The sequence below is a fragment of the Rhinatrema bivittatum genome, chromosome 8 (genome assembly GCF_901001135.1).
Source record: "Rhinatrema bivittatum chromosome 8, aRhiBiv1.1, whole genome shotgun sequence".
Taxonomy (NCBI): Eukaryota; Metazoa; Chordata; class Amphibia; order Gymnophiona; family Rhinatrematidae; genus Rhinatrema; species Rhinatrema bivittatum.
Window position 1 is genome coordinate 118,473,900 of NC_042622.1, and position 24,636 is coordinate 118,498,535.

Below are 24,636 nucleotides of genomic sequence, written 5' to 3' on the forward strand. Positions count from 1 at the left end.
CTGGGAGTTAAATTTAAAAAAAAACATGTAAACCTAAAAGTGTGCACACAAAAATTAAGAGCAAATATAAATCATATTCATATTCTGTGTGTTTATATTCTTGTTGATAATGTTGAAAATGAATAAAAGGAATTTAAACAATGCACATTGATCTTAGTTTATGCTTATAAAACAAGATTTATGTGCACAAACCATGGTTTATGTGCAGAACAGTGTTTTGAGCGTATTCGTCATGGTTAATGCACACAAATGTTGAGATTACTACCTGATAATCTCCTTTTCCTTAGTGTAGACAGATGGACTCAGAACAAATGGGATAGTATCCGCGTGCTAGCAGTTGGAGACGGATCTGACGTCAGCACGGAGGTATATATATCCCCACAGGAAGCGTAGCAACTCAGTAATCTTCCTTGCAAAAGCTGTTATGGAAATGTGTACTGACGCTCAGTGAAAAGTGAAAACAGGATTCCCCTGACCGATTGATAGTAGCTGGAGACCGCCAGCATTCACAACCGGAAGGCATTAACACCTGGTGGAGTGTACGCTCTTATGGAACAGAAGACATGGCTTACCTTGAATCGGTGAAACCCATGTACACAGGCAGCTGGGCGGGATGCTGAGTCCATCTGTCTACACTAAGGAAAAGGAGATTATCAGGTAGTAATCTCAACATTTCCTGGTGTGTAGCCAGATGGACTCAGAACAAATGGGATGTACAAAAGCTTTACTCCCAGCCTGGGCGGGAGGCTGCCTGAGGCCCATGTAGTACCGCCCTCGCAAATGCAGAGTCCTCCCTGGCCTGGACATCCAGACGGTAGAACCTGGAGAAGGTATGGAGGGAGGACCACGTCGCCGCTTTACAGATTTCTGCAGGCGACAGCATCCTGGATTCAGCCCAGGATGTCGCTTGTGCTCTGGTAGAATGAGCCTTGACTTGTAGAGGCAGAGACTTCCCGGCTTCTACGTAAGCTGCTCTGATAACTTCTTTAATCCAGCGGGCGATGGTGGGCCGCGAGGCCGCTTCACCTTGCGTCTTCCCGCTGTGCAGGACGAACAGATGGTCCGTCTTTCGTAGTTGTTGTGTCACTTCCAAATATCTGGGCAGCATTCTCCCAATGTCGAGATGGCGTAATAAACGCCCGTCTTCAGATTTCTTCAAACCCGCCGTGGTAGGCAAGGATATGGTTTGGTTAAGATGAAACTGTGAAACCACTTTCGGTAGAAAGGAGGGGACCGTCCGAAGATGGATAGCCTCCGGAGTGATTCTGAGAAATGGATCACGGCAGGACAATGCTTGTAGCTCTGAGATGCGGCGGGCTGAACATACAGCCAGCAAGAACACCATCTTCAAGGTGAGAGAACGGAGAGACAGTCCCCGAAGGGGTCTGAAGGTGGATCCCGCGAGGAAATCCAAAACAAGATTGAGGTTCCATAAGGGCACAGGCCACTTTAGTGGCGGACGAATATGCTTGACTCCTTGCAGGAAGCGAGAAACATCTGGGTGCTTGGCGATGGTCTTGCCATCCCTCCTGGGACCATAGCAAGACAGCGCAGCCACCTGAACCTTGATGGAGCTGAGGGAGAGACCCTTCTGAAGACCATCCTGCAGGAAATCCAACACAATAGGGATTGTGGTCGCATGGGGATTGGTGCCATGAGTGTCGCACCATGCTTCGAATACTCTCCAGATGCGAATGTAGGTGAGGGATGTGGAAAACTTGCGAGCTCAGAGAAGTGTATTAATCACGGGCTCCGAGTAACCTCTTTTCTTCAGTCTAGCCCTCTCAAGGGCCATACCGTAAGAGAGAATTGAGCTGGATCCTCGTGGAGGATGGGACCTTGACGTAGAAGGTCCCGGAGAGGAGGCAGGGGAAGAGGCTCCCCTGCCAGTAGTCTTCTCATGTCTGCGTACCAGGGTCTTCTTGGCCAGTCTGGTGCCACTAGAAGAACTAGGCCCTGGTGATTCTGAATCTTGTGGATGATGGCGCCCAGCAGAGGCCACGGAGGAAAGGCGTATAGCAGAGTCCCTGGAGGCCACGGCTGAACCAGGGCATCGATTCCGTGTGAGAACGGGTCGCGCTTGCGGCTGAAGTACCTGGGTACTTGAGCATTGGACTTGTCCGCCAGTAAATCCATGTCCGGAATCCCCCAGTGATCCACAATTATCTGGAAGGCTGTGGGTGACAGCTGCCACTCTCCCGGATTTAGGCTTTCTCTGCTGAGGAAGTCTGCTGTGGTATTGTCCTTCCCGGCAATGTGGACGGCGGAAATGTCCTGCAGATTCGCCTCTGCCCAAGCCATCAGTGGGGCGATCTCCAGAGATACTTGTCGGCTTCTGGTTCCGCCCTGACGGTTGATGTATGCCACCGTGGTGGTGTTGTCGGACATCACTCTGACTGCTCTGTTCTCCAGCCTGTGAGCAAATCGAAGGCATGCCAATCGGACTGCCCGGGCCTCTAGACGGTTGATGTTCCACGCTGACTCCTCTCTGTTCCACCGCCCTTGTGCGGTGAGTTCTTCGCAGTGTGCTCCCCAGCCGCTCAGGCTGGCATCTGTGGTGAGCAAGGTCCACGTGGGTGAGGACATCTTCGCCCCCCTGCTCATGTGGTTGGACCGCAACCACCACCGTAACTGTGTCCGGACTCTGACCGGTAGAGGAAGGTGCGTGGAATAGTTCCGTAGACGGGGGCTCCAGCGAGAGAGCAGGGAGTGTTGTAAAGGTCTCATATGGGCCCTCGCCCAAGGCACCACTTCCAGGGTGGATGCCATGAGACCAAGAACTTGCAGATAATCCCAGGCTATGGGCCGACTGGCTCCCATCAAATACTGGATACGCTGCTGAAGTTTCAACTTTCTCTTGGTAGTGAGACTGACTGTGTCTGCCCGGGTGTCGAACTGTACTCCCAGGTATTCCAGAGACTGGGAAGGCTTTAGGCAGCTCTTGCTGAGGCTGATCATCCAGCCCAAGCTTTCCAGAAGGGCGATTACTCTGTCGGTCGTCCGAAGGCTCTCCTCTCGAGATTTCGCCCGGATTAGCCAGTCGTCTAGGTAGGGATGGACCAGAATTCCTTCCCTCCTGAGTGCCGCTGCTACCACTACGACCACCTTGGTGAATGTCCGTGGTGACGTGGCCAACCCGAAGGGCAGAGCCCGGAATTGGAAGTGGCGTCCCAGAACCTTGAAGCGTAGGTAGCGCTGATGATCTGGATGGATCGGGATATGCAGGTATGCCTCTGACAGGTCTAATGCCGTGAGGAATTCCCCTGGCTGTACTGCAGCCTTGACGGAGCGCAGAGTCTCCATGCGAAACCTCGGTACCCGCAAGAATCGATTGACTGACTTGAGGTCCAGCACAGGCCGAAAGGTGCCCCCTTTCTTGGGTACCATGAAATAAATGGAACAGTGTCCAGAATTCACTTCCCAGGCAGGTACTGGGATGATGGCTTTCAAGGACAGGAGCCTCGCCAGGGTAGCTTCCAATGCTGCCTTCTTGTGTGTGGGACAGGAAGATTCCACAAACTTGTCCGGAGGGAGATGATGAAAGTCCAGATAATATCCCTCCCGGATAATGGCTAGGACCCACTGGTCCGACGTAATCTCGACCCATCTGGGGTAGAAGAGGGTTAACCTGCCCCCTATGGCGCCGTCCCCCAGATGAATCGGTGGACTCTCATTGGAAGGCGCGGCCGGGACCCAAGCCCGGGCCCGCTCCCCTCTTGCGCTGCTTGGTCCGAAAGGACTGATTCCTGGCCTGAGGGCGCGGTGCCTGGTAGCGACCCCTGTAAGGAACAAAGCGCTGTGAACTCCTGCCCCTGGAGGGCCTTGGAAAGGCGCATTGGCCCCTTCTGAACCGATCTTCCGGTAGCCTGGGCACTGGAGAGGCACCCCATGTACTGGCCAGTTTATCAAGGTCGCTGCCAAATAGGAAAGAGCCCTTAAAGGGCAATCTGGTGAGGCGAGTCTTGGAAGGCGCATCAGCTGATCATTTCCGGATCTAGAGCTGCCTCCTGGCAGCTACGGAGGATGAAATCCCCTTGGCTGTTGTCCGGCGGCGGGAGGTCCCGCTCGCGATAAGGGCGTGAGGGTCCAGGAACGGGATCCGCAGGAGCCGCCACCGCAGCAGCCGCCGCAGTCGCAGCCACCGCAAGAACCACAGGAACAGCAGGAACCACAGGGCCTGGACGGGAAGCCGTTTGCATCTGTACGAAGGCATGAATCCCCTTAAATAGATCCACCCAGGAAATTGAAGCAGCCTCTAAGCGCCGGGGTACAAGATCCCCCGGGATTCCAGATTGGTCGAGACTGCCCCCTAAATCCGGGGTAGCTCCTGGGGAACTGTCAACAAATCGCGGCTGACACCGGTCCTGGCCTAAGGGTCCCACGGCCTCCTCACATTGGGCACATAGGGAGTCTGGTTCTTCGCTGCGTGTGGCCCTAAGCTGGCATGCAGAGCAGAGGCCAAGGGCTTTAATGCCTGAAGCAGGCGGCGCCGTCGCTGAAGACGCTGCTGCGTTCTGATCCATTGAGAAATATGCGCCGAATGCTTAATACAACAGGCGCACAATAATAACAATATGCGGCAGCAATGGGCGCTTAATACCACAGGCGCACAATAATAACAATATGCAGCAGCAATATGCGCAATATGTTCTCAGCAATAGGCGGCCAAGAAAACAGCCCAAATGTATGCAATATGCACTCAGCAATATGCCGTAATCAATACAGGCACTATGGCTCTCAATAGGCGTACCGCAATATGCAGTCAGTAATATACGCTCAATAGGCTTTTAGTAATATGCGGTAGCAATACACGCTCAATAGCTGTCAATAGGCATTCAGCAATATGCGGTCAGCAATATACGCACAATAGCATTCAATAGTCTGTCAGCAAGATGCGGTAGCAATACACGCTCAATAGCTTTCAATAGGCATTCAGCAATATGCAGTCAGCAATAGGTTTTCAGCAACATGCAGTAGTAATACACGCTCAATAGCTTTCAATAGGCAGTCAGCAATATGCGGTCAGCAATATATGCTCAATAGCATTCAATAGGTTTTCAGCAATATGCAGTAGTAATACACGCTCAATAGCTTTCAATAGGCAGTCAGCAATATGCGGTTAGCCATATACACTCAATAGCATTCAATATGCTCTCAGTAACAGGCGGTGTGGCAATACCTTTCAGTAACCGGCGGTTAGCAATACACACTCAGTGGAAATGCTCACAACAATAAGGCCATATACGCACAAGGAGAAATAAACCTGCGCCGATTACCGGCGCCCTACCTGAACAAGGCCCACAAAATGGCGCCCTCCTTGGCGTGCCACGCCGCCGATCCTCTGTTCCTTCGGAGACCCGAAAAACGAGATGTACGCCTCACCTGAATCTCGGCGCTTCTCGGCTGGAACCCAGGCGGTCTCCGGCTGCGGGGAGAGCGGGCAACTACCTTCACCACCGCGTTTGAGGATATGCACCCGCTGCCTCGTCCTCGCCGGGACCGAGGCGCCTCGTGAGCCTCACCCGAACCTCGCCCGGGGGCTGTGTCCCTGCCGCGCTTCGGCCGGACCGAGGACTTAACCTCCGGGGGGATCGCGGGAATCACCCCGGGCAGCTCAACTGGGGGAGTGACCTTCGGGTATCACCGCAGGAGCGCGGGGCTCGATATTTTCCAGAAAGTAGAAAGCAGAATCTAGAATGATAAGAAAAGAGAAAAAGATTAAAGTAGTCTTGGAAAGCACGCTCGACTAGCGTGCAGGCACTCCAAACTGCTTTGGAGACGGAAATTACTGAGTTGCTACGCTTCCTGTGGGGATATATATACCCCCGTGCTGATGTCAGATCTGTCTCAAACTGCTAGCATGCGGATACTATCCCATTTGTTCTGAGTCCATCTGGCTACACGCCAGGAAAATGAGATTTAAGAGCTGGAATGTTAACTCGTGTGCACGTCTGTGCGTATGTTTTAAAATACATCAATGGCGTGCAAGTATGCACCTAATTTTAAGAGGTTACTCAAGCACAGCTAGTGCGCGTCTTCCATAGGACTTTGTCAGCTTTTGCGTGATATATAAGTGGATTTTAAAACATGCTCTGAGAGAGGGACAACCCAGTTTTTCCAATTAGTCCACCAGTTTGCCCAGTTAATGTCAAGGTTTTTCATCCTGCATACCCCCCAGTTAACCCAGAACCCTCACCCTGACTTGTAAGCCCTAAAACTCAAGATCTACATCTGGAGCAGTAGTAAAGTTACACAGGTAACAAGCTAACATGCGCAGCAGTCTCCAGTTTTAAAATACAGAGTTATGCGCTTAATTGTTGGCCATGCCCATGCTCCACCCATGCCCTGTTCCTTTTCTGCCCTCTTATTTTTGACACATGCACTGGTATATACACACGTACTTTACAGCTTTTTAAAATCTGCATTGCTCGCATGCGACCCGCATACACACGTATGTGGGCATTTTTATGCAAGCAACGCTTTTAAAATCTATCTCGTGTGCAAAAACATGACTCTGTATATAAAAGTTGTCCTCCTAAAAATTAGCAGCACAATCTGGCTCATAAAAGCTGTATGTACAAATACAAAGATTATTTTATGTGCATAAATTAAAAAAAAAAAAAAAAAAAAAAAGAGGCAATAGTACCAAAATAATATCACAAACAATAAACCCACCACTCCTATAAATATAGTGCTCTTTGAAGTGACATGTTTTTGAGCACTGACAAAGGTACTATTAGGCTACTGCACTTATTTTTGGCTGCTCTTTTTTTGGCAATACAGATTAAAAGTGCAGTCCCTGATGCAGATCTTAGCCAAAACAAGGCCATGTCGGGCATTTTTACATTTTTTCTCTGTTTTTGGTTTTAACAATAAGCAATAAAGGCCTGTTGAGATAAAACTGATTTAGATTTACAATGGTCACTTTGTGGAATTTTTGTTTTTATTGCTTTGTTATGTGCACAAATGCTAAGCACAGGACCCCAACATTAGCCTAGCACAACTTATTATATTGAGGACCATGAGACCCTCCCAGAGAGAAAACCTAGGATAAAATCTTATAATGTACGATGACTTGGGAAATGGCAAAAAGCACTGCAATAACAGTATTTCCATGAAAAATTACAGGGAAGTAACATCCCTGTTTTCTCCAGCACTCATGAAAGACCACAAGCAATAAGTAAAGACTGTGTACTCCCACCAGGACTTCAAATGCAGGTGTGGCTTTTGCTTGTCGCAGTTAGGGTTAACATTTTCCCAAGCAGTAAACAGGTTATACATACACAAAATCCAGTTTAGTGTGTGTAAATCCTGTTTAGTTCACGTAACAAAAAAAATCTTGGTACAATGAAGAATTAAGGCGCGCAAAACAATTACTGAGAAAATCTGAGCAACTTTGGCGGAAAAGCCAGTCTCCAGAATCACTTGGAAACTACAGATCTCTACTTTCTCAATACCGGGCTTACATCAACAAAGCAAAGAAAGAATAATATGCTAAACAAATTAATGGAGTGATTTTTAACTCTAAATTACTGTCATTAAACAACTAATCAAGGACCCTTCGTCCTCTATCTCTAGCAACAACTGCTTCTCTAAGAATGCATGCAATGACTATGCCAATCATTTGTCCGAAAAAATAACCAGACTAAAAAATCAATTTTCAGCATACCCACCGACTACAGAACAAGAAGAAAATCCATGAACCGGCTAAATGGACCACCTTTGACACTATATCGAAATTACAAATCACGCAAGTAATTTCTAAGCTAAAACTTGCAAATCACCCTCTTGACCCCAACCCAGCTAGCTCCTTAAAACTAACACACAACACAATCACTCCAACAATCACATCCTTGATCAATCAATCTCTAGTGGAAGGTCTAGTCCCAGACAGGGCGAAACAAGCAGTGATAAAACCTATCCTACAAAATAAAACTAGCAGTATTGACAATTGGTAAAATTATCAACCTATATCCAACCTGCTCTTTCTATCCAAAATTCTTGAAAAAGCTAGAAGACTATCTAGACAACCACCACATTTTACATCCAAACCAATTCGGATTCAAAAAAAATCGCTCTACCGAGACTTTACTCGTATCCTTAACAGACCCCATATTTGTTGCATTCGTGCCTATTCTTGCCCTCGCTCCACCCTCTCTACCTTTGTGGCGACTCCCTTCAGCTCAGACAGACAGATGCAGCCGCGGCTTCTCCCCGCCTCTTGGTCCCGGTATCCCCGGGCTGGCCTGACGCCACGGATCCGCCATGTTTCTGATGACGTAGGGGCACACGCGCGTTCCAGACTTTGTACCAGCAAGGGTGCGAACCTTGGGGGCGTCCCCCCGTACTGACGTCATCCGTTTTCAATTTAAAAGGTCTTTGTTTGCTAACTACAAATGAGTTAGCAAGGAACTCCAATGGGACTTGCTTCGGCAGGCTACGTTACTTGCAACAACGATCCGAGTCAGCAAGGGGAAATCTTTCTCCTGGTAAGTTTGTAAAGGCTGCTCAGCCTTTACAAACTTACCAGGAGTACCTGCTCCTTGGGGTCTCCGCTCTTTCTCTTCTTGATTTCAGATTGTTGGACGGGATCTGGTACTCGCTCCTCGAGGGCCTACGATCACAAAGACTCAGAAGACTCCTACTGCTTGGAGGCGATCGCAGACGTGAACACTATGGGCTAGATTTTAAAAGCCCTGCGCATGTAAATCCTCCCGGATTTTCGCGTGCCGGTGCGCCTATTTTGCATAGGCCGCCGGCGTGCGCAAAGCCCTGGGACGCACGTAAGTCCCGGGGCTTCATAAAAGGGGCGGGAGGGGGCGTGTACGGGGTCAGGGGGCGGTCCGGGGCGGCGGTCGAGTCCCCCGGTACTGCGGCCTGTGCCAGGGGATGTGAGGCGGCGCGCGCAAGTTACGCCTGCTTGAAGCAGGCGTAACTTGTCCAACAAAGGTGTGGGGGGGGGATTTAGGTAGGGGCGGGGGGTGGGTTAGGAAGGGGAAGGGAGGGGAAGGTGGGGGGACGCGGAAGGAAAGTTCCCTCCGAGGCATGCTGCGCAGCTCGGCGCTCGCAGGCTGCCAATTTTGCGCAGCCTTGCGCACGCCAACCCCGGATTTTATAAGATACGCGTGGCTACTCGCTCCACGAATGTCCTTATTCCTAACCTCTAAGACTCCCTTCAGTCTAAGACGTTATTGCAGGTACGGAGATCGTGAATTACCATTGCAGACTGCAGATAGGAACCAGTACTCGCTCCACGAGGGCCTATGTTCCTAAATCTCTCCTAGCCTCTTCTATTCCAGAAGCCATCCCATACACAGTTATTGAGTTCTACTTCAGACTGCCTATAGGAACCAGTACTCGCCTGCGGCTCCAGTTCCTGAATACTGAAGAATCTCTGTTGCATAAGAAGACAATACAGGTATCTACCATCTACCACTGGTTATATCCAGCATGCCCTGTCTACTCACTACCTATAGTCTCTTCTTACAGCTCAGCAACTCAGAGATCGTAGTTCCAGTATCAGAGGGACTTTAGCCCTGCCGGGCACATCAGCTCACTACTGTCACCTCTGGTGGTTCTCCTTCCAGTCTAATAAAGAACTATCTGTGTTTGTCTCAATACTCCAGCCTAGCCGGTGGTCCCTCTCAGGATCTCCACTTGAGGGCACTGTCATCTGCCATCGGCCCAGAGATTCACTAATTCTACTAAGTGTTACTTCTAACATTAATAGAGCGGTATTATCATCTGCCACTCTGTGGGAGCCAAACCACATCAGACCATTACTCCTCTTTCTGCGGAAGCTGATCCATATCAGATAGCTATCTCCCCATGGGGATCATACAGGTTGCTGGCTCTTCTTTCTACAGGAACAAAGCATAACAGTTGCTACTCCTTCCCTCTGGGGGAGCAGAGCACTAACAGATTGCTAAACTCCTCCTCCTACAGGAGCCAAGCCTATCAGATTGCTATCTCCTCCCTTTGGGAGGAGCTGATCAATACCAGCCCTCCTGGCGGGGTAAGCGCTAGCAGATTGCTAACTCCTTGGCAGATTCCGTAACAGATTGCTAACTCCTCCTTCAATGGGAGTATCCAGCAGTCAGATTATAACAGATTGCTAACTCCTCCCTCTCCTGGAGGAGATTTATAACAGTTTGCTAACACCCTAGCAAGATTCCTAACAATATTACAAGGATTTAGTTCTGATTAATCTTATTTCCTGTGCTAATTGACCTCTTGGCAGCCTTCGACAGTGTTGACCATACCCTTCTATGCCATCAGCTGAGAAAAATCGGAATTGACGGCGATGTAATGAAGTGGTTCATCTCCTTATCAAAAATGACATTCCAAGTCAAAATGGACAACCACATGTCTGACACCTTTCCAATCTATACTGGTGTCCTCCAGGGTTCAGCACTATCTGCAACTCTATTCAACATCTACATGCTTCTACTCTGTAAATTACTATCCAATCTAGGAATCGCCTTCTACCTATATGTCAATGACATTCAGTTCTACATACCATGCACCATTTCTGCTGACAATACAGTACAGACGCTGGCATCACACACAAAGGCCATTCAACATGAACTATCCAATCTCAAAAGACTAAAAACACTGAAATCATTCTGCTAAGAAGAAATCCTCTAACATCCCCGCAGACACTTGACCTAGGTAACTTCAATATTACACCCTCAGACCAAGTGTGGGACTTAGGAATACAGACTGACAAGAACCTAACAGCAGCAAAACAAATTAGTCAAATCAGGCTATGCTAAACTGCGATTACTATATAGATTGAAACCATTGCTGACTCATGTACACTTCTGCACGGTACTACAAACCCTCATTTTTTCAAATAGACTACTGCAACTCTTCTACTCGGAGCACCTAAAGGTCTTATAAAAAAAAAAAACCAAACACCCCCCCCCCCCCCCTACTACTACAAAATGCTGCAGCTAGACTCCTAACAGGATCCAGGAAATTCGATCACATCTTGCAATCACTGATAGCTCTGCCCTGGCCACTGATACAATCCCAAATCCATTACAAAGTCTTAATATTAATACATTCTTCTCTCCATTTTGACAACACTGGCCTATTAGGGGTGGCGATACTACCATACAAGCCACAGAGATCACCAAGATCTCATATTAAAGGATTACTAGCTGTTCCATCCGTACAGAATACACATCAAACAAAAATAAGAGACCGTATGTTCTCCATAGCAGGCCCTATATTTTGGAACTCTCTGAGACTTTACATCTGACTACTGAAACAAAGAAATTCAAATGTGACTTTAAACCTGGTTATTTCAAAATGCATATAACCTAAATTAACCTTTTCTCAAATCAATACTTACTCTTACATGGACAAATTCATTATGAACCTAACTAAAGAACTTATTATCTCTTTCTTTCCAACCCTCCCAAATAAATATTTCTGAAACATCTTATCTCAACACCTAAATTTATATCCCCCGCACCTTGTGTTAAAAGTGCTACCTCATCCCTGTATATCTCACCACCCCTGCCACTCTATTCAATGTATGTGTCTTTCGCTAAAATGTATGATATATGAACACATCAAGTGAACATAATTGGCCATCTATAATCATTTTGTCATGATGTAAAACCATTGTGATCTAAATTAATAAAAATGGCTAAATTAATAAAAATAAATAAACACATCCTCTAAAGCTGACGGGAACATAAGAACGCTAAATGGAAGAAAACACAAGCAAATGCTGCCTTCCAAAAGTTTTTAAACTTTCAGATTCTATTATTCAATTCTAACTCCCCAAGTGTCCAATCCCAAACTTTACCCCAGTCCATTTGCTGGTTTGCTTGTCGATACAAAGTCACAGATAAATGACTGACACGATCTCCTCATCGGGTGTTCTTTGTTTTATTTTGTAAACAAATGCCTAAAAATAAAGATACAGGTTTGGGAAGCCATTCCCTTATACAAATGCAGAGTGAACAAAACTGATTGCAATTTTTCACTCCACATCCCAGTAAAGCCTGGCGTGTGTATCACAGAAGGCTTCTATTATTTTTAGTTAAAAGAATCTCCTACACTGAAAGTGAACCACTGCTTTCTGGCAGCCTAACAAATATGCTTCTGTGACGTTGGTATGCTTGACTTGAGCATGTCAAAGCTCCAGCTGTCTATGTACACCTTAATGGAGATGAGATCTGAGAGGCATATTCTCCCTGTTGAAGAGGATATCACTGGCTTGCTTGAAAGTAAGCACAATATCAAAATGGTAAAAATAGCCTTATTGCGCTCCCCATGGGTTGTCCAAGATCTGGCACCCTGTGATAAGCATGCAAATGCTTCCAGTGTTTACCCTCCTCCAACATTAATCTCATTTGAAGTTTCATATTTTAAAATCAAACATCCTGTTAATGAAAACATCCCTAAATAATGAAAATTCTTTCACACCTTGCTCATAGGTAAACAACTGTGCGATGTAGGAACATGGCACACTACAAATTTAAATTTAAAAAGGGCAGAAAGCCTGTGAGGGAGTCAGTCAGACCGTTAGATGATCGAGGGGTTAAAGGGGCACTTAGAGAAGATAAGGCCATCGCGGAAAGATTAAATGATTTCTTTGCTTCAGTGTTTACTGAAGAACATGTTGGGAAGGTACCTGTACTGGAGAAGGTTTTCATGGGTAATGATTCAGATGGACTGAATCAAATCTCGGTGAACCTAGAAGATGTGGTAGACCTGATTGACAAACTGAAGAGTAGTAAATCACCTGGACCGGATGGTATACACCCCAGAGGTTCTGAAGGAACTAAAAAATGAAATTTTAGACCTATTAGTAAACATTTGTAACCTATCATTAAAATCATCCATTGTACCTGAAGACTGGAGGATAGCTAATGTAACCCCAAAATTTAAAAGGACTCCAGAGGCGATCAGGGAAACTACAGACCGGTTAGCCTGACTTCAGTGCCAGGAAAAATAGTGGAAAGTGTTCTAAGAATCAAAATCACAGAACATATAGAAAGACATGGTTTAATGGAACAAAGTCAGCATGGCAAGTCTTGCATCACAAATCTGCTTCACTTTTTTGAAAGAGTTAATAAACATGTGGATAAAGGTGAACCGGTAGATGTAGTGTACTTGGATTTTCAGAAGGCATTTGATAAAGTTCCTCATGAGAGGCTTCTAGGAAAAGTAAAAAGTCATGGGATAGGTGGCAATGTCCTTTCATGGATTACAAACTGGCTAAAAGACAAGAAACAGAGAGTAGGATTAAATGGACAATTTTCTCAGTGGAAGGGAGTGGGCAGTGGAGTGCCTCAGGGATCTGTATTAGGACCCTTACTTTTCAATATATTTATAAATGATCTGGAAAGAAATAAGACGAGTGAGGAAATCTAATTTGCAGATGATACAAAATTGTTCAGAGTAGTTAAATCACAAGCAGATTGTGATAAATTGTAGGAAGACTGTGAGACTGGAAAATTGGGCATCGAAGTGGCAGATGAAATCTAATGTGGATAAGTGCAAGGTGATGCATATAGTTACACAATGTTAGGTTCCATATTAGGTGCTACTACCCAAGAAAGAGATCTAGGCGTCATAGTGGATAACACATTCAGTGTGCTGCGGCAGTCAAAAAAGCAAACAGAATGTTGGGAATTATTAGGAAGGGAATGGTGAATAAAACAGAAAATGTCATAATGCCTCTGTATCGCTCCATGGTGAGACCGCACCTTGAATACTGTGTACAATTCTGGTCGCCGCATCTCAAAAAAGATATAATTGCGATGGAGAAGGTACAGAGAAGGGCGACCAAAATGATAAGGGGAATGGTACGGCTCCCCTATGAGGAAAGACTAAAGAGGTTAGGACTTTTCAGCTTGGAGAAGAGACGGCTGAGGGGGGATATGATAGAGGTGCTTAAAATCATGAGAGGTCTAGAACGGGTAGATGTGAATCGGTTATTTAGTCTTTCAGATGATAGGGGCACTCCATGAAGTTAGCATGTGGCACATTTAAAACTAATCTGAGAAAGTTCTTTTTCACTCAACGCACAATTAAACTCTGGAATTTGTTGCCAGAGGACGTGGCTAGTTCAGTTAGTATAGCTGTGTTTAGAAAAGGATTGGAGAAGTTCTTGGAGAAGTCCATTACCTGCTATTGATCAAGTTGACTTAGAAAATGGCCACTGCTATTACTAGCATCAGTGGCATGGGATGGACTTAGTTTTTGGGCATTTGCCAGGTTCTTGTGGCCTGGATTGGCCACTGTTGGAGGCAGGGTGCTGGGCTTGATGGGCCTTTGGGTCTGACCCAGTATGGCATGTTCTTATGTTCTAAATCTTTTTATACTTCTGATTTGTATTATTGCAATAATACTTCTTATGGACCAAATGCTGCTTGCTTATTTAATTCTCAAATCTAGAGAATTAAACAAGGCTGTCGACAAAGTCCCGCATAAGAGGTTTCTAAGAAAACTAAAAAGTCATGGGATAGGAGGTGATGTTGTTTTGTGGATTGTAAGCTGGTTAAAAAGACAGGTAACAGAGAGTTGGATTCAATGGTCAGTTTTCACAGTGGAAAAAGGTAAACAGTGGAATGCCTCAGGGATCTGTACTTGGACCGGTGCTTTTAAATATATTTATAAATGATCTGAAAAGGGGTTCGAGTGAGATGATCAAATTTGCAGATGACACAAAATTATGCAGAGAAGTTAAATCTCAAGTAGATTGTGATAAATTGCAGGAGGATCTTGCGAGACTGGAAGATTGGGCTTCCAAATGGCAGATGAAATTTAATGTGGACAAGTGCAAAGTGATGCATATAGGGAAAAATAACTCATGCCATAGTTACACAATGTTAGGTTCTATCTTAGGAGTTATCATCCAGGAAAGAGATCTAGTTGTCAAGAAGGATAATACATTGAAATAGTCAGCCTAGTGTGCAATGGCAATTAAAAATTAAACAGAATGATAGGAATTATTAAGAAGGGAATGGAAAATAAAACAGAGGATGTCATAATGCCTCTGTATCACTCCATGGTGAGACCGCACCTTGAATACTGTGTGCAATTCTGGTCACTGCATCTCAAAAAGTATATAGCTGCAATGGAGAAAGTGCAGAGAAGGGCAACCAAAATGCTAAGGGGCATGGAACGGCTGCCCTATAAGGAAAGGCTAAAGATGTTAGGGCTGTTCAGTTTGGAGAAGAGTTGACTGAGGGGGGATATGACAGAAGTCTACAAAATCATGAAAGGACTTGAACAAGTTAATGTAAATCAGTTATTTACTCCAGATAATAGAATGACCAGGGGGCACTCCATGAAGTTGGCAAGTAGCTCATTTAAAACAAATTGAAGAAAATGCTATTTCACTCAGTGCATAGTTAAGCTCTGGAATTCAATGCCAGAGGATGTGGTTACAGCAGTTAGTGTAACTGGTTTAAAAAAGGTTTGGATAAGTTCCTAGAGGATAAATCCATAAACTACTATGATGGTAATTAATAAGCAATAGTAGCTTGTGCTCTATCTAATGTTTGGGTACTTGCCAGGTACTTGTGACTTGGACTGGCCACTGTTGGAAACAGGATGCTGGGCTCGATGGACCCTTGGTTTGTCCCAGTATGGCATATCTTATGTTCTTATGAGAACTAAAAAGCAAAAAGCCTTTTTAATACCAGCTGCATACAACTGAGTATTTAGGATTTTGAATAAGAACTCGATTCACAAAGATTTTTTTTTTTAAAGGTCTTCATAGATCAGCATTTTTCAAATGCAGGGGGGGGGGGAGTTTTGCCAGTAACCAGAGATAGAGGAGTCAACTAAAGTTAACTCAGTATTACAGGAAAAAAATGGCAGCGCAACCACAGGTAACAGTGGTGGCCAAACTCTAAGGCTTCCAAAAAAGTTGAGAATTCCTGCCCTAAATGTTACAAGTTGTTTGTGAAGAAGCCCTAAAAAGTACATTTCATTTTTCAAAACCCTTACTGAAAAATATGAAACACATTCTCTTTTAAGCTGTAAATCTGTAGTGTGCATAACCTCCATCTGTGAAACACTATATCAACTCATTTATTTCTTAGCATTTTAACAACTTTTACCACAGAAATGTATGCATAAACGGGGAGCCTGCTGTTGAGAGAGAGCACCGGTGGGTGCAGGGCCGGAGGACGCAGACCCGGAAGGGAGCCAAGGAGACCTGAGCTCCGCCCCCGTCATCGGGGAGCCACTGTGTGCTGTTTAAAGCACGACGTTAAATCAGAGCCTTGGGAGCCTGCTGTTGAGAGAGAGCACCAGCGGGTGCAGGGCCGGAGGACGCAGACCCGGAAGGGAGCCAAGGAGAGCTGAGCTCTGCCCCTGACGTCATCGGGGAGCCGCTGTGTGCTATTTAAAGCACGGCACAGCGGCACGCAGCCGTGCACCAAAGGGGCGCGCCCCTGGGTGTTTCGGGCAGATAAGATATCCAGCAGATGGGGAGAAAGAGAAAAGTTAAAACATCAACACCCATGGCGAAAGAAGTTCATGGCCCTATGGACGACCATCTCCAGAGAAGGGTGAGTCATACTTCTAGAGAAACAGCCCCCGATATTTCTTTCTCGTCGGGTGATTCGGGAAGTCCTGCCCAATGCCAAATATCTACATCCCCTATTGGCAGAGGTGGGATCAATGAAGATTTAATTGATCCCAACCGGTTAGAAATAACATCTTCCAACGCTAAAGGGGACAATAAGAAGGTTCAGGATATTGCTGTGGGTGGAGCATGCGGAAACATCTCAGAAGAGGGTGGAAGTAATCCTCTTCTCTATAAGGAATCTAGCATGCCTGAGCCTGAAAATATCACCTTGAGTGATGTTTGGAGGGCTGTAACCAATATGGACAGGAGATTAATCCAGTCTATGAATCAAGCCACTAATTTTGCCGCAGAGACAAAGACTGCCCTGGATAACTATGAGAAGAGATTGAAAAAAAGAGTTAGAGGCAACCAATGCAATAACTGCTACACAAGTAACTTCGTTACAGGCATCGGGAACAGTGTTTATAAAAGACACTTTAATTATATATAAACAGCTAGAAAATTTGGAAAATGACTCAAGAAAAAAGAATCTTCGAATATTGAATTTTCCTGTTACCAGGTTATTATCTCCTTATGAGTTATTTAAAAAATATGTAAAAGAGGTTTTATGCATTACAGAAGAGTTATTTTCAAACTTGTATTATATATCCAATATAAAGAAAAGTTTAGCACAGAATGATGGACATATGGATATTTTACAATCTGAAAGTCCTAATTTAACATCTTTTTTAGAGGCTTCAGTGGATAATATCCAATTGAGATCTACTTTAATAGTAGTGTTTGCATTGAAAAGTCAGAAAAATTTGGTTCTTCAGAAGTACTTCAAGAATAAAAGATTTGCCTTTTGTGGACAATCAGTGCAGATGTTTCCTGATGTGCCCAATCTACTCAACTCAGGAGAAAACAATTTTTATTATTGAGGCAGAGGGTTTTGGCCCTGGGGGCCACCTTCTTCCTTAAATTCCCCTGTAAATGTTTAATTTCCTTTCAGAAAAATAAGTTTGTTTTCACTGATCCAGGGCATTTAGAAGTTTTTCTTCAGGATAAAAGTGGTTAGAGCTGGTTACAGCCTCCTTGGTAGATAGAGATTGGTGGAAAATATAAAAGTCTCTCCTTGGTTTATGTTGATACATAATTACTTGTGTTATTTTTCCTATGTAAAAGGCTCCCCCATGATAATGTGGTCTATACTCTGATATTACAAATGGAAGATTGCCTGAGTGTTAAAGTGTAATTTTTTTCTTTTATGTAATACATGATTTTGCTTATTTCTTATTTCATTTAAATGTATTAAGAAATTTAATAAACTATAAATTAAAAAAAAAGAAATGTATGCATAATATGCAAGAGTTAGCTATACCCAATTAATGTAAAAAAAAAAAAAAAAAGTTACATTGGATTTTGTTTGATTGATCCAATATTCCTCCTACTACTTTGGGCTTCCAGTTCAACAGAAACCAGGGCTGGGATCCTGGTGCCATGAACCTTCATTCATAACTACCTTTTGTCCCCCTACCCTCAACCCCACCCCAATATACCTAGTCTGGCCATTGCAGTGGTGGCTCTGAGAAGAGGGGTCATGCACCACAGCATTTTCTAGAATCCTGCAATCTTGGGTTCTGAATCCAGCCACAAAGTGTCACCCTTGAGCGATGATTGCAACTCCTTCCCCACCCACTGTCACCTCAGTCTCAAAAGGGCTCTAAATCACTGCCTCCACATTACCCCAAATGATACAGGGAGTGAATTAGGGACCTTTTCCATGGCAATACCCAATGCTACCAACTGAGCAAGCCTTACATGGAATTCTAAATTACATTCTACCTCACTAAACTAACAAAGGTAAAAATTAATTTGGAGAGTAGCTAGAATGGCAAATATCATCAAGATTAAAAATGTCTGGCAACATTTAAACATGTCAACATAAAATGGTGTTTCCTAATATGGAGCTATGACATTAAAGCAGAGATGACAGAATGCATATATGATTATTTCCCGCTGTATGTGTAGCTTCATTACCAATATATATAACCTTCCAGTGTCTAGTGAGGACTCTAAAATAAATCATTATCGCCTTACAAGTAACCTTACAAGTGCCAGGGAGGAGATGGGGAAGTTAGTTATGCAAATGTCAGATTACAAGCTGCATTTGACATCACTGTTTTTTGTCATTGGAACATTACAGTTGAAAATAAAGCACGTTCAAGCAGCATTGTCTGAATTATCAAGAAGGCTGCTCATTCTGGAAAAATGTTGCTAGCAGTAATTTTGTTATGGGTTTGACAATTGCTTGGTTTTGACTATAAATATAACTACCCCTAATATAATATATAATGCTTGGGGATAACCATCATGAAGTGGCAGTTATTAGCCTTAACAGAAACATGGGAGTAACCTGCAAGGAATGGCAGTTACCACCATAAGAAACTTCCTGGGCAGACTGGATGAACCATTTAGTCTTTTTCTGCTGTTGTTACTATGATAGCATGCACTAATGAGGCATAGCAGACTTGATGAGACAATAGAAAGACTATTTTATGTCCAGGGATCTGAATTATGGAACCTATTGCCACGAGAGATAAAGAGGAGAGCTCAATTAGAAGATTCGGGAAGGTGGTCAAGCCTTTTTTCTTTTCACAAGCATTTGAGTAGAGATAGTCTCTTGTTGAGATTTAACAGAATCATGGAGTCAAAAGATAAGGTTTGTTAGCAGAATTGTTAAGATTTTAGGTGCAATGGATTTGATTGGAGAAATTACTTACCTAATAATTTCGTTTTCCTTAGTGTAGACAGATGGACTCAGGACCAATGGGTATAGTGTACTCCTGCTAGCAGTTGGAGATGGATCAGATTTCAATCTGACGTCAGCCCCTAGTACATATACCCCTGCAGGAAGTGCAGCTCTTCAGTATTCTCCTCGAAAAGCCTTGTGGATATATGTGTGACTGATTGATTAACTTAATAATTTGATTAACTTGAATAACTTCATAACTTAGTTAAATGTTAAAACTTGATTAACTTGATTAATTAACTTAAACTGGTTTGATTGACTATAGCTGGAGACCGCCAGTGTACTCAACCGGGAAGCGTCGACACCCGGCAGGGTGGATGCTCTAGGTAAATGAAAACGTGATTTACCCTTGAATCAATCGAAAGACCATGCGTAACGGCAGCCAAGGGTGGGATGCTGAGTCCATCTGTCTACACTAAGGAAAACAAAATTATCAGGTAAGTAATTTCTCCATTTCCTAGCATGTAGCAGATGGACTCAGGACCAATGGGATGTATAAAAGCTACTCCCGAACCGGGTGGGAGGCTGCCCGTGACCCACTTAGAATTGTCCTTGCAAATGCCGTGTCCTCCCAAGCCTGAACATCCAGACGGTAGAATCTGGAGAAGGTATGGATGGAGGACCATGTCACCGCCCTGCAGATCTCAGCAGGCAACAGCATTCTAGTTTCTGCCCAAGATACTGCCTGGGCTCTGGTAGAATGGGCCTTGATCTGTAGAGGTGGTGGCTTGCCAGCTTCTACGTAGGCCGCCTTGATGACTTCCTTGATCCAGCGGGCAATGGTTGCCCACGAGGCCGCTTCCCCTTGTCTCTTTCCGCTGTGAAGGACGAAAAGGTGGTCCGTTTTTCGTACAGGTTCAGACATTTCCAGGTATCTGGATAGGAGTCTGCCGATGTTGAGGTGGCATAGACTACAGGCTTCTTTCGAATTCTTTAAGCCATCCGTCGTTGGTAGCGAGATGGTCTGGTTAAGGTGGAAGTGTGAGACCACTTTGGGGAGGAAGGAGGGAACCGTGCGTATTTGGATGGCTTCCGGGGTGAACCTGAGGAATGGCTCATGGCAGGACAGTGCTTGTAGTTCCGAGATATGTCGGGCTGAACAAACTGCCAGCAAGAAGACAGTCTTTAAGGTTAACAGGCGGAGGGACAGTCTGCGGAGGGGTCTGAAGGCAGCTCCCGCTAGGAAATCCAAAACGAGATTGAGATTCCACAGAGGTACCAGCCACTTTAGTGGTGGACGAATGTGTTTGACTCCTTTTAGGAAGCGTGACACGTCCGGGTGAGAGGCTATGCTGTCGCCCTCGCTCTTGGGGCCTTAGCATGACAATGCGGCCACCTGTACTTTGATGGAGTTAAGGGACAGTCCCTTCTGTAGTCCGTTCTGTAAGAATTCCAGGATCACATGAACTTTAAATGAGCATGGCTTGATGTTGTGGTCTTCGCACCAGGCTTCAAATACTCTCCAAATCCTTATGTACGTTAATGATGTGGAGAACTTGCGTGCTCGGAAGAGGGTGTCGATTACAGCCCCCGAGTATCCGCTCTCTCTCAGGCGGGCCCTCTCAAAGGCCAGACCGTAAGAGATAATTGAGCTGGGTCCTCATGGAGGATCGGACCTTGTTGTAGCAGGTCCCTGTGTGGAGGCAGGGGTAGGGGTTTCCCTGCCAGCAGCCTTCTCATGTCTGCGTACCAGGGTCTTCTTGGCCAATCTGGAGCCACCAGAAGAACTAGCCCCCTGTGTAGTTGTATCTTGTGAATGATTGCACCCAATAGGGGCCACGGCGGGAAGGCATATAGCAGGGTCCCCGGTGGCCAGGTTGGTACTAGGGCATCGATCCCCTGGGACTGCAGTTCCCGCCTGCGGCTGAAGTATCTGGACACTTGGGCATTTGATCTGTTTGCCAGAAGGCCCATGTCCGGTGTCCCCCACCGATTCACTATCATTTGGAAGGCTGCGGACGACAGCCTCCATTCTCCTGGGTCTAGACTTTCCCTGCTGAGGAACTCCGCCGTGATGTCGTCTTTCCCGGCGATGTGGACGGCGGAGATCACCTGGAGATTTGCTTCCGCCCATGCCATCAGGGGGTCTATTTCTAGGGACACTTGTTGGCTTCTGGTTCCCCCCTGTCGGTTGATGTAGGCCACCACTGTTGTGGCATTGTCTGACATTACTCTGACCGCTTTGTCTCGAAGTCTATGAGCGAATCGCAGACAGGCTAGTCTGACTGCCCGAGCTTCTAGGCGATTCATGTTCCATCCCGCCTCTTCTGCGTCCACTGCCCTTGGGTGGTTAACTCCTCACAGTGTGCTCCCCATCCTCATAGACTGGCATCTGTGGTGAGTAGGGTCCAGGTTGGAGAGGAGAGTCTTGATCCTTGGCTCATGTGGTTGGCCTGCAGCTACCACCGTAGCTGGTTCCGGACTCTGCCCGGGAGTGATAGACGTACGGTGTAATTCTGGGACCGTGGGCTCCACAGTGATAGAAGTGAGCGCTGTAGGGGCCTCATGTGGGCTCGCGCCCATGGCACAACTTCCAGTGTGGATGCCATCAGCCCGAGGACTTGCAGGTAATCCCATGCTGTGGGACAAGGTTCGTTCAGCAAGGTATGTAGCCGGTTCCACAGTTTTAATCTCCTTGTGGGGGTCAGGCTGACCTTGTCTTCTTTGGTGTCGAATCGGACTCCTAGGTAATTCCAGCGACTGTGAGGGTTGTAGGAAACTTTTGTTTGTTTTGACCATCCATCCTAGGCTCTCCAGTCGAGTTATGACTCTGCTGGTTGCTTGGTGGCTTTCCACTGGGGACTTTGCCCTGATCAGCCAGTCGTCTAGGTAAGGGTGGATGAGGATTCCTTCCTTCCTCAGTGTTGCCGCCACCACTACTATTACCTTGGTGAACGTCCAGGGTGCTGTGGCTAACCCGAAAGGTAGTGACCGGAACTGGTAGTGACGGTTCAGGATTTTGAAGCATAGGTAGCACTGGTGCTCCTGATGAATTGGGATGTGTAGGTAGGCCTCCAAAAGATCCAAGGATGTGAGAAACTCTCCTGGTTGTATCGCCCTTATTACGGATCGCAGGGTTTCCATGCGGAAGCGGGGAATCCTCAGGTGGCGGTTGACCGACTTGAGGTCCAGGATGGGCCTGAATGTTCCCTCTTTCTTGGGGACGATAAAATAGATGGAATAATGTCCAGTATTTATTTCTTGTGGAGGCACTGGAGTTATGGCCTCGAGGGCCAGTAGTCTAGACAGTGTAGCTTCCACTGCCGCCCTCTTGAAGAGGTCGTGGCAGGGGGACTCCACGAACTTGTCTGGAGGGGCATGTAGAAAATCCAGGTAGTACCCCTCCCGAATGATGGCTAGGACCCAATTGTCCGAAGTTATCTCGACCCATCTGAGGTAGAATAGGGTTAGTCTGCCCCCTATGGCTTCTTCCCTTGGACGGGTCGGCTGAATCTCATTGTGGGGTGCGGCTGGGGCCTGTACCCGAGCTGGTACCCCTCTTGTTGTGCTTTTCCGAAAGGACTGGTTCCTGCTCGTAGGGCGGGGCGCTTGATAGTTGCTCCTGTACGGATTGAAGCGCTGTGAACTTCTGCCCCTGGAGGACCTGGGGAAGAGTCGCTGGTTTCTCTTCGTTTTATCCTCCGGCAGGCGTGGCACTGGGGACTCGCCCCATTTGTCGGCTAATTTCTCTAGTTCACTGCCAAACAGGAGGGATCCTTTGAAGGGCATCCTTGTGAGGCACTTTTTAGAAGATGTGTTGGCCGACCAGCTTCGGAGCCAGAGTTGCCTTCTGGCCACCACCGCAGATGACACTCCTCTGGCCGCTGTACGCACTAGGTCGGAGGCAGCGTCCGCGAGGAATGATACTGCTGGTTCCAAGCTCTCACAAGGGCCATACCATAAGAAAAAAATCAAGTTGGATCTTCGTGAAGAACCGGCCCATACTGAAGAAGATTCCTGTGAGCCGGAAACTGGAGAGGAGAGTCTACTAGGAGCCTTCACAAATCTGCATACCACAGTCTTCTGGGCCAATCTGCTGCCACCAGAAGCACCATCTCTATGAAAGAAATGCAACATAGTTCTGTATGGCTCCAATCCCGGAGGAACCGTCCCATCTTCCAGGGAGGAAGGATTGGCTTCATCATCCATGCCATCTGGGTCCTTATCAGGGAGACCCGCAGCAGATCTAGACTTATTCTAAAGCTTACCCGCAGCACCAGGTGTGCGGAGATCCACAGCCTGCGATCCTAACCTGTCAATATTGGCTGGCACCGGGGATTGCACCTAAAGAAAAGACTGCAGTCCTTGAAAAAATTTCTACCCAAGAAAAGGCAGAGGGATTCATGCCAAAACCAGGGAGCATCAGATCTGCTCCCACTAAACTACCCTCCCCCAATGATGAACCAAGTTAGGGGAGTCCCAAAATTAGGCGACACCTCTGCAACTCTTTTTCCATTCCCGCACCAGACTGGAAAAAACCGGGCTTAGGAAAATCAGACAGAGGCAATTCTCCTTGAGCCTCCAAACAGCGCTGATTCAAGTTAGAGGGAATGCCAGGCTGGGATGCCCAAACATGACAAGCAACACATAGGGAAAGGTGTTTGGCTTCTTTACTATGGGCGCCATCAGTCTGCCAATATGCCCTAACAAATGTCTGATGATAGAGTGCCCAAAATTTAGGCGGCCAAAAATTAGGCATGTAATAATCTGCCTTGATGAGCACACAAACTGAGCTCTCTCCAGGACACTTAGATAGTGTGCGCAAATAAGTGTGTGCATGTATGAGTGTACGCCCAAGCAGGTGCCCAAAAAGGCGCATAACCTGGATGAATAACTGGAAGCATAGCCAGGCGCACAAGCACAGACAGACGGAACTGAAGACGGCAGTCTTGTGTGACGAAAATCGCACCGCGGCCTACCATGCAACGAGCAATACAAGCTTGAGAGCGGGGCCTAGCCCAAAGAAGTGCTGCTCAACCTGCCAAGCTTCCCACATCCCCAAGCTCCCCCAGAGGCAGTTACAACTGTTATATCTGCGCGCCAAGCACAGAGCCCGGCGGGAGTGGGGGGAAGAGAATCCCTATTTAACTCCCCTTCTCTTTTTTTTAAATTTTTATTACCCTTTACCTGAGATCAGCCTGTCCCGGCTGAGTACAAGGTCAGTCTCCAACTGCAGGGGGAAGAGGGCAAAGACCTTCATTGCCATGCTCAGCCTACTGCACCTACTTGCATTTCAGCTGTTTTATTTTTTTTACAGCTAAGTCCATGGTGGCTGAAA

The 24,636-nt window shown here is 46.2% G+C and overlaps 1 protein-coding gene across 5 annotated transcripts in view; it reads right to left on the reverse strand.

Moving 5' to 3' along the window:
- Window positions 1-24,636, reverse strand: part of RABGAP1 (RAB GTPase activating protein 1) — a 545,250-nt gene that overhangs the window by 227,817 nt on the left and 292,797 nt on the right. The window lies entirely within an intron of this gene.